The 20,826-nt window shown below is 42.5% G+C and overlaps 1 protein-coding gene across 10 annotated transcripts in view; it reads left to right on the top strand.

The window, feature by feature from the left end:
* The window catches only part of afap1 (actin filament associated protein 1), a 407,775-nt gene that overhangs the window by 255,393 nt on the left and 131,556 nt on the right, over window positions 1–20,826 (top strand). The window lies entirely within an intron of this gene.

A 20,826-nucleotide genomic window follows, 5' to 3' on the forward strand; every position in this document is an offset into this window, starting at 1 on the left:
CAAATAGTATACCAATCATCAACCCCACTCCTGCACAAAAACAAATAGTATACCAATCATCGACCCCACCCCCACACAAAAACAAATAGTATACCAATCATCAACCCACGCCCACAAAAAAAGAAATGGTATACCAATCATCAACCCCACACCCGCACAAAAACAAATAGTATACCAATCATCAACCCCACCCCTGCACAAAAGCAAATAGTATACCAATCATCGACCCCACGCTGGCACAAAAACAAATAGTATACAATCATCAACCCCACACCTGCACAAAAACAAATAGTATACCAATCATTAACCCCACGCTGGCACAAAAACAAATAGTATACAATCATCAACCCCACCCCTGAACAAAAAGGAGCAGTATCCTGATCATCAACCCCACCCCTGCACAAAAACAAATATTATACCAATCATCAACACCACGCCTGCACAAAAACAAATAGTATACCAATCATCGACCGCACGCCCGCACAAAAACAAATAGTATACCAATCATCAACACCACGCCTGCGCAAAAACAAACACTATACCAATCATCAACCCCACAGCTGCACAAAAACAAATACTATACCAATCATCGACCCCACGCCCGCACAAAAACAAATAGTATACAATCATCAACCCCACCCCTGCACAAAAACAAATAGTATACCAATCATCAACCCCACGCCTCCACAGAAACAAGTACTATACCAATCATCAACACTACGCCTGCACAAAAACAAATAGTATACCAATCATCAATCCCACGCCCACGCAAAAACAAATAGTATACCAATCATCAACACTACGCCTGCACAAAAACAAATAGTATACCAATCATCAATCCCACGCCCACGCAAAAACAAATAGTATACCAATCATCAACCCCACGCACACACAAAAACAAATAGTACACAATCATCAAACCCACCCCCGCACAAAAAGGAGCAGTATCCTAATCATCAACCCCACACCTGCACAAAAAGGAGCAGTATCCTGATCATCAACCCCACGCCTGCACAAAAACAAATAGTATGCCAATCATCAACCCACCCCCGCACAACAACAAATAGTATACCAATCATCAACCCCACCCCCGCACAAAAACAAATAGTATACCAACCATCGAACCCACCCCTGCACAAAAACAAATAGTATACCAATCATTGGCCCCACCCCTGCACAAAAACAAATACTATACCAATCATCGACCCCACGCCCACACAAAAATAAATAGTATACAATCATCAACCCCACGCCTGCACAAAAACAAATAGTATACAATCATCAAACCAACCCCACACAAAAACAAATAGTATACCACTCATCAACCCCACACCTGCACAAAAACAAATAGTATACCAATCATCGACCCCACCCCCGCACAAAAACAAATACTATACCAATCATCAACACTACGCCTGCACAAAAACAAATGGTATACCAATCATCAACCCCACACCTGCACGAAAACAAATAGTATACCAATCATCGACCCCACGCCAGCACAAAAACAAATACTATACAATCATCAACCCCACCACTGCACAAAAACAAATACTATACCAATCATCGACCCCACCCCCACACAAAAAGGAGCAGTATCCTGATCATCAACCCCACCCCTGCACAAAAACAGACAGTATACCAATCATAAACCCCACGCCATCACAAAAACAAATAGTATACCAATCATCAACCCCACTCCTGCACAAAAACAAATAGTATACCAATCATCGACCCCACCCCCGCACAAAAACAAATAGTATACCAATCATCAACCCACGCCCACACAAAAACAAATAGTATACCAATCATCAACCCCACACCCGCACAAAAACAAATAGTATACCAATCATTAACCCCACGCTGGCATAAAAACAAATAGTATACAATCATCAACCCCACCCCTGCACAAAAAGGAGCAGTATCCTGATCATCAACCCCACCCCTGCACAAAAACAAATAGTATGCCAATCATCAACACCACGCCTGCACAAAAACAAATACTATACCAATCATCAACCCCACACCTGCACAAAAACAAATACTATACCAATCATCGACCCCACGCCCGCACAAAAACAAATATTATACAATCATCAACCCCACCCCTGCACAAAAACAAATAGTATACCAATCATCAACCCCATGCCTGCACAAAAACAAATAGTATACCAATCATCAACACTACGCCTGCACAATAACAAATAGTATACCAATGATCGACCCCACGCCGGCACAAAAACAAATAGTATACCCATCATCAACCCCACACCTGCACAAAAACAAATAGTAAACCAATCATCGACCCCACGCCCGCACAAAAGCAAATAGTATACAATCATCAACCCCACCCCTGCACAAAAACAAATAGTATACCAAACATCGACCCCACGCCCGCACAAAAACAAATACTATACAAATCATCGACCCCACCGCCACACAAAAAGGAGCAGTATCCTGATCATCAACCCCACCCCTGCACAAAAACAGACAATATACCAATCATAAACCCCACGCCATCACAAAAACAAATAGTATACCAATCATCAACCCCACCCCTGCACAAAAACAAATAGTATACCAATCATCGACCCCACCCACGCACAAAAACAAATAGTATACAATCATCAACCCCACGCCCGCACAAAAACAAATAGTATACAATCATCAAACAGCCCCCGCACAAAAACAAATAGTATACCAATCATCAACTCCACCCCTGCACAAAAACAAATAGTATACCAATCATCGATCCCACACCTGCACAAAATCAAATAGTATACCAATCATCGACCCCACGCCGGCACAAAAACAAATAGTATACCAATCATCAACCCTACATCTGCACAAAAACAAATAGTATACCAATCATCGACCCCACCCTCGCACAAAAACAAATAGTATACCAAACATCAACCCCACGCCCACACAAAAGCAAATAGTATACCAATCATCGACCCCACCCCCACACAAAAAGGAGAAGTATCATGATCATCAACCCCACCCCTGCACAAAAGCAGACAGTATACCAATCATAAACCCCACGCCATCACAAAAACAAATAGTATACCAATCATCAACCCCACCCCTGCAGAAAAAGAAATAGTATACCAATCATCGACCCCACCCCCGCACAAAAATAAATAGTATACCAATCATCAACCCCACGCCCACACAAAAACAAATACTATACCAATCATCAACCCCATGCCCACAGAAAAACAAATAGTATACAATCATCAACCCCACCCCCGCGCAAAAAGGAGCAGAATCCTAATCATCAACCCCACCCCTGCACAAAAACAAATACTATACCAATCATCGACCCCACGCCCGCACAAAAACAAATAGCATACAATCATCAACCCCACCCCTGCTCAAAAACAAATAGTATACAATCATCAAACAATCCCCGCACAAAAACAAATAGTATACCAATCATCAACTCCACTCCTGCACAAAAACAAATAGTATACCAATCATCAACCCCACGCCTGCACAAAAACAAATAGTATACAATCATCAACCCCACCCCTCCACAAAAACAAATAGTATACCAATCATCGCCCCACCCCCACACAAAAAGAAGCAGTATCCTCAACATTAACCCCACCGTCGCACAAAAGCAAATAGTATACCAATCATCAACACTACGCCTGCACAAAAACAAATGGTATACCAATCATCAACCCCACACCTGCACAAAAACAAATACTATACCAATCATCGACCCCACCCCCACACAAAAAGGAGCAGTATCCTGATCATCAACCCCACCCCTGCACAAAAACAGACAGTATACCAATCATAAACCCCACGCCATCACAAAAACAAATAGTATACCAATCATCAACCCCACTCCTGCACAAAAACAAATAGTATACCTATCATTGACCCCACCCCCAGACAAAAACAAATAGTATACCAATCATCAACCCACGCCGACACAAAAACAAATAGTATACCAATCATCAACCCCACACCGGCACAAAAACAAATAGTATACCAATCATCAACCCCACCCCTGCACAAAAACAAATAGTATACCAATCATCGACCCCACGCTGGCACAAAAACAAATAGTATACAATCATCAACCCCACACCTGCACAAAAACAAATAGTATACCAATCATTAACCCCACGCTGGCACAAAAACAAATAGTATTCAATCATCAACCCCACCCCTGCACAAAAAGGAGCAGTATCCTGATCATCAACCCCACCCCTGCACAAAAACAAATAGTATACCAATCATCAACACCACGCCTGCACAAAAACAAATAGTATACCAATCATCAACCCCACAGCTGCACAAAAACAAATACTATACCAATCATCGACCCCACGCCTGCACAAAAACAAATAGTATACAATCATCAACCCCACCCCTGCACAAAAACAAATAGTATACCAATCATCAACCCCACGCCTGCACAAAAACAAATACTATACCAATCATCAACACTACGCCTGCAGAAAAACAAATAGTATACCAATCAACCCCACGCCCTCACAAAAACAAATAGTATACCAATCATCAACCCCACGCACACACAAAAACAAATAGTATACAATCATCAAACCAACCCCGCACAAAAACAAATAGTATACCACTCATCAACCCCACACCTGCACAAAAACAAATAGTATACCAATCATCGACCCCACGCCGGCACAAAAACAAATAGTATACCAATCATCAACACTACGCCTGCACAAAAACAAATAGTATACAATCATCAACCCCACCACTGCACAAAAACAAATAGTATACCAATCATCGACCCCACCCCCACACAAAAAGGAGCAGTATCCTGATCATCAACCCCATCCCTGCACAAAAACAGACAGTATACCAATCATAAACCCCACGCCATCACAAAAACAAATACTATACCAATCATCAACCCACGCCCACACAAAAACAAATAGTATACCAATCATCAACCCCACACCCGCACAAAAACAAATAGTATACCAATCATTAACCCCACGCTGGAATAAAAACAAATAGTATACAATCATCAACCCCACCCCTGCACAAAAAGGAGCAGTATCCTGATCATCAACCCCACCCCTGCACAAAAACAAATAGTATACCAATCATCAACACCACGCCTGCACAAAAACAAATACTATACCAATCATCAACCCCACACCTGCACAAAAACAAATACTATACCAATCATCGACCCCACGCCCGCACAAAAACAAATAGTATACATTCATCAACCCCACCCCTGCACAAAAACAAATAGTATACCAATCATCAACCCCATGCCTGCACAAAAACAAATAGTATTCCAATCATCAACACGACGCCTGCACAATAACAAATAGTATACCAATGATCGACCCCACGCCGGCACAAAAACAAATAGTATACCAATCATCAACACTACGCCTGCACAAAAGCAAATAGTATACAATCATCAACCCCACCCCTGCACAAAAACAAATAGTATACCAAACATCGACCCCACGCCCGCACAAAAAGAAATAGTATACCAATCATCAACCCCACCCCCACACAAAAAGGAACAATATGCTTATCATCAACCCCACCCCTGCACAAAAACAAATAGTATACCAATCATCAACCCCACGCCCGCACAAAAACAAATAGTATACCAATCATCGACCCCACGCCCGCACAAAAACAATTAGTATACAAATCATCGACCCCACCCCCACACAAAAAGGAGCGGTATCCTGATCATCAGCCCCACCCCTGCACAAAAACAGACAGTATACCAATCATAAACCCCATGCCATCACAAAAACAAATAGTATACCAATCGTCAACACCACCCCTGCACAAAAACAAATAGTATACCAATCATCGACCCCACCCCCGCACAAAAACAAATAGTATACCAATCATCAACCCACGCCCACACAAAAACAAATAGTATACCAATCATCAACCCCATGCCCGCACAAAAACAAATAGTATACAATCATGAACCCCACACCCGCACAAAAACAAATACTATACCTATCATTAACCCCACGCTGGCACAAAAACAAATAGTATACAATCATCAACCCCACCCCTGAACAAAAAGGAGCAGTATCCTGATCATCAACCCACCCCTGCACAAAAACAAATAGTATACCAATCATCAACCCCACGCCTGCACAAAAACAAATACTATGCCAATCATCAACCCAACACCTGCACAAAAACAAATACTATACCAATCATCGACCCCACGCCCACTCAAAAGCAAATAGTATGCCAATCATCAACCCCACCACTGCACAAAAACAAATACTATACCAATCATCGACCCCACGCCCGCACAAAAACAAATAGTATACCAATCATCGACCCCACCCCTGCACAAAAACAAATAGTATACCAATCATCAACCCCACAACCACACAAAAACAAATAGTATACCAATCATCAACCCCACGCCCACACAAAAACAAAGAGAATATCAATCATTGACCCCACCCCTGCACAAAAACAAATAGTATACAATCAACAAACCCACCCCCGCACAAAAACAAATAGTATACAATCATCAACCTCACCCCCACACAAAAACAAATAGTATACCAATCATCAACACCACCCCTGCACAAAAACAAATAGTACACAATCATCAACCCCACCCCCGCACAAAAAGGAGCAGTATCCTAATCATCAACCCCACACCTGCACAAAAAGGAGCAGTATCCTGATCATCAACCCCACGCCTGCACAAAAACAAATAGTATGCCAATCATCAACCCACCCCCGCACAAAAACAAATAGTATACCAATCATCAACCCCACCCCCGCACAAAAACAAATAGTATTCCAACCATCGAACCCACCGCTGCACAAAAACAGACAGTTTACCAATCATAAACCCCACGCCATCACAAAAACAAATAGTATACCAATCATCAACCCCACGTCCGCACAAAAACAAATACTATACAATCATCAAACGACCCCCGCACAAAACAAATAGCATACCAATCATCAACCCCACGCCCACACAAAACCAAATAGTATACATTCATCAACCCCACCCCCGCACAAAAAGGAGCAGTATCCTGATCATCAACCCCACCCCAGCACAAAAGTAAATAGTATACCAATCATCAACACCACGCCTGCACAAAAACAAATAGTATACCAATCATCAACCCCACCCCCGCACAAAAACAAATAGTATACAATCATCAACCCCATCCCCACACAAAAAGAAATAGTATACCAATCATTGACCCCACCCCTGCACAAAAACAAATAGTATACCAATCATCAACCCCACGCCCACACAAAAACAAATAGAATACCAATCATTGACCCCACCCTTGCACAAAAACAAATAGTATAGAATCATCAACCCCACCCCCGCACAAAAACAAATAGTATACAATCATCAACCCCACACCCGCAGAAAAAGGAGCAGAATCCTGATCATCAACCCCACGCCTGCACAAAAACAAATAGTGTACCAATCATCGACCCCACCCCCGCACAAGAACAAAAAGTATACCAATCATCAACCTCACGCCCGCACAAAAACAAATACTATACCAATCATCAACCCCACACCTGCACAAAAACAAATATTATGACAATCATCAACCCCACACCCGCACAAAAACAAATAGTATACCAATCATCGACCTCACCCCCACACAAAAACAAATAGTATACCAATCATCGACCTCACCCCCACACAAAAAGGAGCAGTATCCTGATCATCAACCCCACCCCCGCTCAAAAACAAATAGTATACAATCATCAACCCCACCCCCGCACAGAAACAAATAGTATACCAATCATCGACCCCACCCCTGCACAAAAACAAATAGTATACCAATCATGAACCCCACGCCCGCACAAGAACAAATAGTATACAATCATCAACCCCACACCTGCACAAAAACAAATATTATGACAATCATCAACCCCACACCCGCACAAAAACAAATAGTATACCAATCATCGACCTCACCCCCACACAAAAAGGAGCAGTATCCTGATCATCAACCCCACCCGCACACAAAAAGGAGCATTATCCTGGTCATCAACCCCACCTCCGCACAAAAACAAATACTATACAATCATCAACCCCACTCCCGCTTAAAAACAAATAGTATACCAATCATCGACCCCACCCCTGCACAAAAACAAATACTATTCCAATCATCAACCCCACAACCACACAAAAACAAATAGTATACCAATCATCAACCCCACGCCCACACAAAAACAAAGAGAATATCAATCATTGACCCCACCCCTGCACAAAAACAAATAGTATACAATCAACAAACCCACCCCCGCACAAAAACAAATAGTATACAATCATCAACCTCACCCCCACACAAAAACAAATAGTATACCAATCATCAACACCACCCCTGCACAAAAACAAATAGTACACAATCATCAACCCCACCCCCGCACAAAAAGGAGCAGTATCCTAATCATCAACCCCACACCTGCACAAAAAGGAGCAGTATCCTGATCATCAACCCCACGCCTGAACAAAAACAGACAGTTTACCAATTATAAACCCCACGCCATCACAAAAACAAATAGTATACCAATCATCAACCCCACGTCCGCACAAAAACAAATACTATACAATCATCAAACGACCCACGCACAAAAACAAATACTATACCAATCATCAACCCCACGCCCACACAAAACCAAATAGTATACATTCATCAACCCCACCCCCGCACAAAAAGGAGCAGTATCCTGATCATCAACCCTACCCCTGCACAAAAACAAATAGTATACCAATCATCAACCCCACGCCCACACAAAACCAAATAGTATACATTCATGAACCCCACCCCCGCACAAAAAGGAGCAGTATCCTGATCATCAACCCCACCCCTGCACAAAAATAAATAGTATACCAATCATCAACACCACGCCTGCACAAAAACAAATAGTATACCAATCATCAACCCCACCCCTGCACAAAAACAAATAGTATACAATCATCAACCCCATCCCCACACAAAAAGAAATACTATACCAATCATCGACCCCACCCCTGCACAAAAACAAATAGTATACCAATCATCAACCCCACGCCCACACAAAAACAAATAGTATACCAATCATCAACCCCACGCCCACACAAAAACAAATAGAATACCAATCATTGACCCCACAAAAACAAATAGTATAGAATCATCAACCCCACCCCCGCACAAAAACAAATACTATACAATCATCAACCCCACGCCCGCACAAAAACAAATACTATACCAATCATCAACCCCACACCTGCACAAAAACAAATATTATGACAATCATCAACCCCACACCCGCACAAAAACAACTAGTATACCAATCATCGACCTCACCCCCACACAAAAAGGAGCAGTATCCTGATCATCAACCCCACCCCCGCTCAAAAACAAATAGTATACAATCATCAACCCCACCCCCGCACAAAAACAAATAGTATACCAATCATCGACCCCACCCCTGCACAAAAACAAATAGTATACCAATCATGAACCCCACGCCCACACAAAAACAAAGAGAATACCAATCATTGACCCCACCCCTGCACAAATACAAATAGTATACAATCATCAACCTCACCCCCACACAAAAACAAATAGTATACCAATCATCAACACCACCCCTGCACAAAAACAAATAGTACACAATCATCAACCCCACCCCCGCACAAAAAGGAGCAGTATCCTAATCAACAACCACACGCCTGCACAAAAAGGAACAGTATCCTGAGCATCAACCCCACGCCTGCACAAAAACAAATAGTATGCCAATCATCAAACCACCCCCGTACAAAAACAAATAGTATACCAACCATCAACCCCACCCCTGCACAAAAACAAATAGTATACTAATCATCGACCCCACACCTGCACAAAAGCAAATAGTATACCAATCATCGACCCCACGCCCGCAAAAATACAAATAATATATAATCATCAACCCCACCCCTGCACAAAAACAAATAGTACATCAATCATCGACCCCACGCCCACACAAAAAGGAGCAGAATCCTGATCATCAACCCCACGCCTGCACAAAAACAAATAGTATACCAATCATCGACCCCACACCCGCACAAAAACAAATACTATTCCAATCATCAACCCCACGCCCGCACAAAAACAAATACTATTCCAATCATCAACCCCACACCTGCACAAAAACAAATAGTAAACCAATCATCAACCCCATTCCCACACAAAAACAAATAGTATACCAATCATCGACCCCACCCCCACACAAAAAGGAGCAGTATCCTAATCATCAACCCCACACCTGCACAAAAAGGAGCAGTATCCTGATCATCAACCCCACGCCTGCACAAAACCAAATAGTATGCCAATCATCAAACCACCCCCGTACAAAAACAAATAGTATACCAATCATCAACCACACCCCCGCACAAAAACAAATAGTATACCAACCATCAAACCCACCCCTACACAAAAACAAATAGTATACCAATCATCGGCCCCACCCCCGCACAAAAACAAATAGGATACAATCATCGACCCCACGCCCGCACACAGAAAAATAATATACCAATCATCGACCCCACCCCCACACAAAAAGGAGCAGTATCCTGATCATCAACCCCACCCCTGCACAAAAACAAATAGTATACCAATCATCAACATCACGCCTGCACAAAAACAAATACTATACAATCATCAACCCCACCCCCGCACAAAAACAATTAGTATACCAATCATCGACCCCACCCCTGCACAAAAACAAATAGTATACAAATCATCAACCCCACACCCACACAAAAACAAATACTATACAATCATCAACCCCACCCCCGCACAAAAACAAATAGTATACCAATCATCGACCCCACCCCTGCACAAAAACAAATACTATACCAATCATCAACCCCACACCCACACAAAAACAAATAGTATACCATTCATCAACCCCACGCCCACACAAAAACAAAGAGAATTTCAATCATTCACCCTACCCCTGCACAAAAACAAATACTATACAATCATCAACCCCACCCCCGCACAAAAACAGATAGTATACAATCATCAACCTCACCCCCACACAAAAACAAATAGTATACCAATCATCAACACCACCCCTGCACAAAAACAAATAGTACACAATCATCAACCCCACCCCCGCACAAAAAGGAGCAGTATCCTAATCATCAACCCCACACCTGCACAAAAAGGAGCAGTATCCTGATCATCAACCCCACGCCTGCACAAAAACAAATAGTATACCAATCATGAACCCCACACCTGCACAAAATCAAATAGTATACCAATCATCGACCCCACGCCCGCACAAACACAAATAGTATAGAATCATCAACCCCACCCCCGCACAAAAACAAATAGTGTACAATCATCAACCCAACCCCCACACAGAAGGAAGCAGAATCCTGATCATCAACCCCACACCTGCACAACAACAAATAGTATACCAATCATCGACCCCACCCCTGCACAAAAACAAATACTATACCAATCATCGACCCCACACCCGCACAAAAACAAATAGTATACCAATCATCGACCCCACCCCCACACAAAAAGGAGCTGTATCCTGCTCATCAACGCCACCCCCGCACAAAAACAAATAGGATACCAATCATCAACCCCACCCCTGCACAAAAAGAAATAGCATACAATCATCAACCCCACCACTGCACAAAAACAAATAGTATACCAATCATCGACCCCACCTCCACACAAGAACAAATAGTAAACCAATCATTAACCCCACGCCCGCAGAAAAACAAATACTATACCAATCATCAACCCCACACCTGCACAAAAAGAAATAGTATACCAATCATCAACCCCACGCCTGCACAAAAACAAATAGTATACCAATCATCGACCCCACGCCCGCACAAAAACATTTAGTATACAAATGATCGACCCCACCCCCACACAAAAAGGAGCTGTATCCTAATCATCAACCCCACCCCTGCACAAAAACAGACAGTATACCAATCATAAACCCCACGCCATCACAAAAACAAATAGTATACCAATCATCAACCCCACCCCTGCACAAAAACAAATGGTATACCAATCATCGGCCCCACCCCCGCACAAAAACAAATAGTATTCAATCATCAACCCCACTTCCGCACAAAAACAAATAGTATACAATCATCAAACCACCCCTGCACAAAAACAAATAGTATACCAATAATGAACCCCACGCCCGCACAAAAACAAATAGTATACCAACCATCAACCCCACCCCTGCACAAAAACAAATAGTATACCAATCATCGACCCCACCCCCGCACAAGAACAAATAGTAAACCAATCATCAACCCCACGCCCGCACAAAAACAAATACTATTCCAATCATCAACCCCACACCTGCACAAAAACAAATAGTAAACTAATCATCAACCCCACGCCCACACAAAAACAAATACTATACCAAGCATCGACCCCACCCCCACACAAAAAGGAGCAGTATCCTAATCATCAACCCCACACCTGCACAAAAAGGAGCAGTATCCTGATCATCAACCGCACGCCTGCACAAAACCAAATAGTATGCCAATCATCAAAACACCCCCGTACAAAAACAAATCGTATACCAATCATCAACCCCACCCCCGCACAAAAACAAGTAGTTTACCAAGCATCAAACCCACCCCTACACAAAAACAAATAGTATACCAATCATCGACCCCACCCCTGCACAAAAACAAATAGTATACCATTCATCAACCCCACGCCCACACAAAAACAAAGAGAATTTCAATCATTGACCCTACCCCTGCACAAAAACAAATAGTACACAATCATCAACCCCACCCCCGCACAAAAAGGAGCAGTATCCTAATCATCAACCCCATACCTGCACAAAAAGGAGCAGTATCCTGATCATCAACCCCACGCCTGCACAAAAACAAATAGTATGCCAATCATCAACCCACCCCCGCACAAAAACAAATAGTATACCAATCAGCATCCCCACACCTGCACAAAAACAAATAGTATACCAATCATGAACCCCACACCTGCACAAAAACAAATAGTATACCAATCATCGACCCCACGCCCGCACAAACAGAAATAGTATACAATCGTCAACCCCACCCCCGCACAAAAACAAATAGTATTCCAACCATCGAACCCACCCCTGCACAAAAACAAATACTATACCAATCATCGGCCCCACCCCCGCACAAAAACAAATAGTATTCAATCATCAACCCCACGTCCACACAAAGACAAATAGTATACCAATCATCGACCCCACCCCCACACAAAAAGGAGCAGTATCCTGATCATCAACGCCACCCCCGCACAAAAACAAATAGGATACCAATCATCAACCCCACCCCTGCACAAAAAGAAATAGCATACAATCATCAACCCCACCCCTGCACAAAAACAAATAGTATACCAATCATCGACCCCACCTCCGCACAAGAACAAATAGTAAACCAATCATCAACCCCACGCCCGCAGAAAAACAAATACTATACCAATCATCAACCCCACACCTGCACAAAAAGAAATAGTATACCAATCATCAACCCCACCCCCACACAAAAAGGAACAGTATCCTTATCATCAACCCCATCCCTGCACAAAAACAAATAGTATACCAATCATCAACACCACGCCTGCACAAAAACAAATAGTATACCAATCATCAACCCCACCCACACACAAAAACAGTTAGTAGACAAATCATCGACCCCACCCCCACACAAAAAGGAGCAGTATCCTAATCATCAACCCCACCCCTGCACAAAAACAGACAGTATACCAATCATAAACCCCACGCCATCACAAAAACAAATAGTATACCAATCATCAACCCCACCCCTGCACAAAAACAAATAGTATACCAATCATCGACCCCACCCCCGCACAAAAACAAATAGTATACCAATCATCAACCCACGCCCACACAAAAACAAATAGTATACCAATCATCAACCCACGCCCACACAAAAACAAATAGTATACAATCATGAACCCCACACCCGCACAAAAACAAATAGTATACCTATCATCAACCCCACGCCCAGACAAAAACAATAGTATACCAATCATCAACCCCATGCCCACAGAAAAACAAATAGTATACAATCATCAACCCCACGCTGGCACAAAAACAAATAGTATACAATCATCAACCCCACACCTGCACAAAAACAAATAGTATACCAATCATTAACCCCACGCTGGCACAAAAACAAATAGTATACAATCATCAACCCCACCCCTGAACAAAAAGGAGCAGTATCCTGATCATCAACCCCACCCCTGCACAAAAACAAATAGTATACCAATCATCAACACCACGCCTGCGCAAAAACAAACACTATACCAATCATCAACCGCACAGCTGCACAAAAACAAATACTATACCAATCATCGACCCCACGCCCGCACAAAAACAAATAGTATACAATCATCAACCCCACCCCTGCACAAAAACAAATAGTATACCAATCATCAACCCCACGCCTCCACAGAAACAAATACTATACCAATCATCAACACTACGCCTGCACAAAAACAAATAGTATACCAATCATCAATCCCACGCCCACGCAAAAACAAATAGTATACCAATCATCAACCCCACGCACACACAAAAACAAATAGTACACAATCATCAAACCCACCCCCGCACAAAAAGGAGCAGTATCCTAATCATCAACCCCACACCTGCACAAAAAGGAGCAGTATCCTGATCATCAACCCCACGCCTGCACAAAAACAAATAGTATGCCAATCATCAACCCACCCCCGCACAACAACAAATAGTATACCAATCATCAACCCCACCCCCGCACAAAAACAAATAGTATACCAACCATCGAACCCACCCCTGCACAAAAACAAATAGTATACCAATCATTGGCCCCACCCCTGCACAAAAACAAATACTATACCAATCATCGACCCCACGCCCACACAAAAATAAATAGTATACAATCATCAACCCCACGCCTGCACAAAAACAAATAGTATACAATCATCAAACCAACCCCGCACAAAAACAAATAGTATACCACTCATCAACCCCACACCTGCACAAAAACAAATAGTATACCAATCATCGACCCCACCCCCGCACAAAAACAAATACTATACCAATCATCAACACTACGCCTGCACAAAAACAAATGGTATACCAATCATCAACCCCACACCTGCACGAAAACAAATAGTATACCAATCATCGACCCCACGCCAGCACAAAAACAAATACTATACAATCATCAACCCCACCACTGCACAAAAACAAATACTATACCAATCATCGACCCCACCCCCACACAAAAAGGAGCAGTATCCTGATCATCAACCCCACCCCTGCACAAAAACAGACAGTATACCAATCATAAACCCCACGCCATCACAAAAACAAATAGTATACCAATCATCAACCCCACTCCTGCACAAAAACAAATAGTATACCAATCATCGACCCCACCCCCGCACAAAAACAAATAGTATACCAATCATCAACCCACGCCCACACAAAAACAAATAGTATACCAATCATCAACCCCACACCCGCACAAAAACAAATAGTATACCAATCATTAACCCCACGCTGGCATAAAAACAAATAGTATACAATCATCAACCCCACCCCTGCACAAAAAGGAGCAGTATCCTGATCATCAACCCCACCCCTGCACAAAAACAAATAGTATACCAATCATCAACACCACGCCTGCACAAAAACAAATACTATACCAATCATCAACCCCACACCTGCACAAAAACAAATACTATACCAATCATCGACCCCACGCCCGCACAAAAACAAATATTATGCAATCATCAACCCCACCCCTGCACAAAAACAAATAGTATACCAATCATCAACCCCATGCCTGCACAAAAACAAATAGTATACCAATCATCAACACTACGCCTGCACAATAACAAATAGTATACCAATGATCGACCCCACGCCGGCACAAAAACAAATAGTATACCCATCATCAACCCCACACCTGCACAAAAACAAATAGTATACCAATCATCGACCCCACGCCCGCACAAAAACAAATAGTATACAATCATCAACCCCACCCCTGCACAAAAACAAATAGTATACCAAACATCGACCCCACGCCCGCACAAAAACAAATACTATACAAATCATCGACCCCACCGCCACACAAAAAGGAGCAGTATCCTGATCATCAACCCCACCCCTGCACAAAAACAGACAATATACCAATCATAAACCCCACGCCATCACAAAAACAAATAGTATACCAATCATCGACCCCACCCCCGCACAAAAACAAATAGTATACCAATCATCAACCCACGCCCACACAAAAACAAATAGTATACCAATCATCAACCCACGCCCACACAAAAACAAATAGTATACAATCATGAACCCCACACCCGCACAAAAACAAATAGTATACCTATCATCAACCCCACGCCCAGACAAAAACAATAGTATACCAATCATCAACCCCATGCCCACAGAAAAACAAATAGTATACAATCATCAACCCCACGCTGGCACAAAAACAAATAGTATACAATCATCAACCCCACACCTGCACAAAAACAAATAGTATACCAATCATTAACCCCACGCTGGCACAAAAACAAATAGTATACAATCATCAACCCCACCCCTGAACAAAAAGGAGCAGTATCCTGATCATCAACCCCACCCCTGCACAAAAACAAATAGTATACCAATCATCAACACCACGCCTGCGCAAAAACAAACACTATACCAATCATCAACCCCACAGCTGCACAAAAACAAATACTATACCAATCATCGACCCCACGCCCGCACAAAAACAAATAGTATACAATCATCAACCCCACCCCTGCACAAAAACAAATAGTATACCAATCATCAACCCCACGCCTCCACAGAAACAAATACTATACCAATCATCAACACTACGCCTGCACAAAAACAAATAGTATACCAATCATCAATCCCACGCCCACGCAAAAACAAATAGTATACCAATCATCAACCCCACGCACACACAAAAACAAATAGTACACAATCATCAAACCCACCCCCGCACAAAAAGGAGCAGTATCCTAATCATCAACCCCACACCTGCACAAAAAGGAGCAGTATCCTGATCATCAACCCCACGCCTGCACAAAAACAAATAGTATGCCAATCATCAACCCACCCCCGCACAACAACAAATAGTATACCAATCATCAACCCCACCCCCGCACAAAAACAAATAGTATACCAACCATCGAACCCACCCCTGCACAAAAACAAATAGTATACCAATCATTGGCCCCACCCCTGCACAAAAACAAATACTATACCAATCATCGACCCCACGCCCACACAAAAATAAATAGTATACAATCATCAACCCCACGCCTGCACAAAAACAAATAGTATACAATCATCAAACCAACCCCGCACAAAAACAAATAGTATACCACTCATCAACCCCACACCTGCACAAAAACAAATAGTATACCAATCATCGACCCCACCCCCGCACAAAAACAAATACTATACCAATCATCAACACTACGCCTGCACAAAAACAAATGGTATACCAATCATCAACCCCACACCTGCACGAAAACAAATAGTATACCAATCATCGACCCCACGCCAGCACAAAAACAAATACTATACAATCATCAACCCCACCACTGCACAAAAACAAATACTATACCAATCATCGACCCCACCCCCACACAAAAAGGAGCAGTATCCTGATCATCAACCCCACCCCTGCACAAAAACAGACAGTATACCAATCATAAACCCCACGCCATCACAAAAACAAATAGTATACCAATCATCAACCCCACTCCTGCACAAAAACAAATAGTATACCAATCATCGACCCCACCCCCGCACAAAAACAAATAGTATACCAATCATCAACCCACGCCCACACAAAAACAAATAGTATACCAATCATCAACCCCACACCCGCACAAAAACAAATAGTATACCAATCATTAACCCCACGCTGGCATAAAAACAAATAGTATACAATCATCAACCCCACCCCTGCACAAAAAGGAGCAGTATCCTGATCATCAACCCCACCCCTGCACAAAAACAAATAGTATACCAATCATCAACACCACGCCTGCACAAAAACAAATACTATACCAAACATCAACCCCACACCTGCACAAAAACAAATACTATACCAATCATCGACCCCACGCCCGCACAAAAACAAATATTATACAATCATCAACCCCACCCCTGCACAAAAACAAATAGTATACCAATCATCAACCCCATGCCTGCACAAAAACAAATAGTATACCAATCATCAACACTACGCCTGCACAATAACAAATAGTATACCAATGATCGACCCCACGCCGGCACAAAAACAAATAGTATACCCATCATCAACCCCACACCTGCACAAAAACAAATAGTATACCAATCATCGACCCCATGCCTGCACAAAAACAAATAGTATACCAATCATCAACACTACGCCTGCACAATAACAAATAGTATACCAATCATCGACCCCACGCCCGCACAAAAACAAATAGTATACAATCATGAACCCCACCCCAGCACAAAAACAAATAGTATACCAAACATCGACCCCACGCCCGCACAAAAACAAATACTATACAAATCATCGACCCCACCGCCACACAAAAAGGAGCAGTATCCTGATCATCAACCCCACCCCTGCACAAAAACAGACAATATACCAATCATAAACCCCACGCCATCACAAAAACAAATAGTATACCAATCATCAACCCCACCCCTGCACAAAAACAAATAGTATACCAATCATCGACCCCACCCACGCACAAAAACAAATAGTATACAATCATCAACCCCACGCCCGCACAAAAACAAATAGTATACAATCATTAAACAACCCCCGCACAAAAACAAATAGTATACCAATCATCAACTCCACCCCTGCACAAAAACAAATAGTATACCAATCATCGATCCCACACCTGCACAAAATCAAATAGTATACCAATCATCGACCCCACGCCGGCACAAAAACGTATAGCATACCAATCATCAACACTACGCCTGCACAAAAACAAATAGTATACGAATCATCAACCCTACATCTGCACAAAAACAAATAGTATACCAATCATCGACCCCACCCTCGCACAAAAACAAATAGTATACCAAACATCAACCCCACGCCCACACAAAAGCAAATAGTATACCAATCATCGACCCCACCCCCACACAAAAAGGAGAACTATCCTGATCATCAACCCCACCCCTGCACAAAAACAGACAGTATACCAATCATAAACCCCACGCCATCACAAAAACAAATAGTATACCAATCATCAACCCCACTCCTGCACAAAAACAAATAGTATACCAATCATTGACCCCACCCCCAGACAAAAACAAATAGTATACCAATCATCAACCCACGCCCACACAAAAACAAATAGTATACCAATCATCAACCCCACACCTGCACAAAAACAAATAGTATACAATCATCAACCCCACACCTGCACAAAAACAAATAGTATACCAATCATTAACCCCACGCTGGCACAAAAACAAATAGTATTGAATCATCAACCCCACCCCTGCACAAAAAGGAGCAGTATCCTGATCATCAACCCCACCCCTGCACAAAAACAAATAGTATACCAATCATCAACACCACGCCTGCACAAAAACAAATAGTATACCAATCATCAACCCCACAGCTGCACAAAAACAAATACTATACCAATCATCGACCCCACGCCCGCACAAAAACAAATAGTATACAATCATCAACCCCACCCCTGCACAAAAACAAATAGTATACCAATCATCAACCCCACGCCTGCACAAAAACAAATACTATACCAATCATCAACACTACGCCTGCAGAAAAACAAATAGTATACCAATCAACCCGACGCCCACACAAAAACAAATAGTATACCAATCATCAACCCCACGCACACACAAAAACAAATAGTACACAATCATCAAACACACCCCCGCACAAAAAGGAGCAGTATCCTAATCATCAACCCCACACCTGCACAAAAAGGAGCAGTATCCTGATCATCAACCCCACGCCTGCACAAAAACAAATAGTATGCCAATCATCAACCCACCCCCGCACAACAACAAATAGTATACCAATCATCAACCCCACCCCCGCACAAAAACAAATAGTATACCAACCATCGAACCCACCCCTGCACAAAAACAAATAGTATACCAATCATTGGCCCCACCCCTGCACAAAAACAAATACTATACCAATCATCGACCCCACGCCCACACAAAAATAAATAGTATACCAATCATCAACCCCACCCCCGCACAAAAACAAATAGTATTCCAACCATCGAACCCACCGCTGCACAAAAACAGACAGTTTACCAATCATAAACCCCACGCCATCACAAAAACAAATAGTATACCAATCATCAACCCCACGTCCGCACAAAAACAAATACTATACAATCATCAAACGACCCACGCACAAAAACAAATACTATACCAATCATCAACCCCACGCCCACACAAAACCAAATAGTATACATTCATCAACCCCACCCCCGCACAAAAAGGAGCAGTATCCTGATCATCAACCCTACCCCTGCACAAAAACAAATAGTATACCAATCATCAACCCCACGCCCACACAAAACCAAATAGTATACATTCATGAACCCCACCCCCGCACAAAAAGGAGCAGTATCCTGATCATCAACCCCACCCCTGCACAAAAATAAATAGTATACCAATCATCAACACCACGCCTGCACAAAAACAAATAGTATACCAATCATCAACCCCACCCCTGCACAAAAACAAATAGTATACAATCATCAACCC

The sequence above is a fragment of the Mobula birostris genome, chromosome 4, assembly GCF_030028105.1.
Source record: "Mobula birostris isolate sMobBir1 chromosome 4, sMobBir1.hap1, whole genome shotgun sequence".
Taxonomy (NCBI): domain Eukaryota; kingdom Metazoa; phylum Chordata; class Chondrichthyes; order Myliobatiformes; family Myliobatidae; genus Mobula; species Mobula birostris.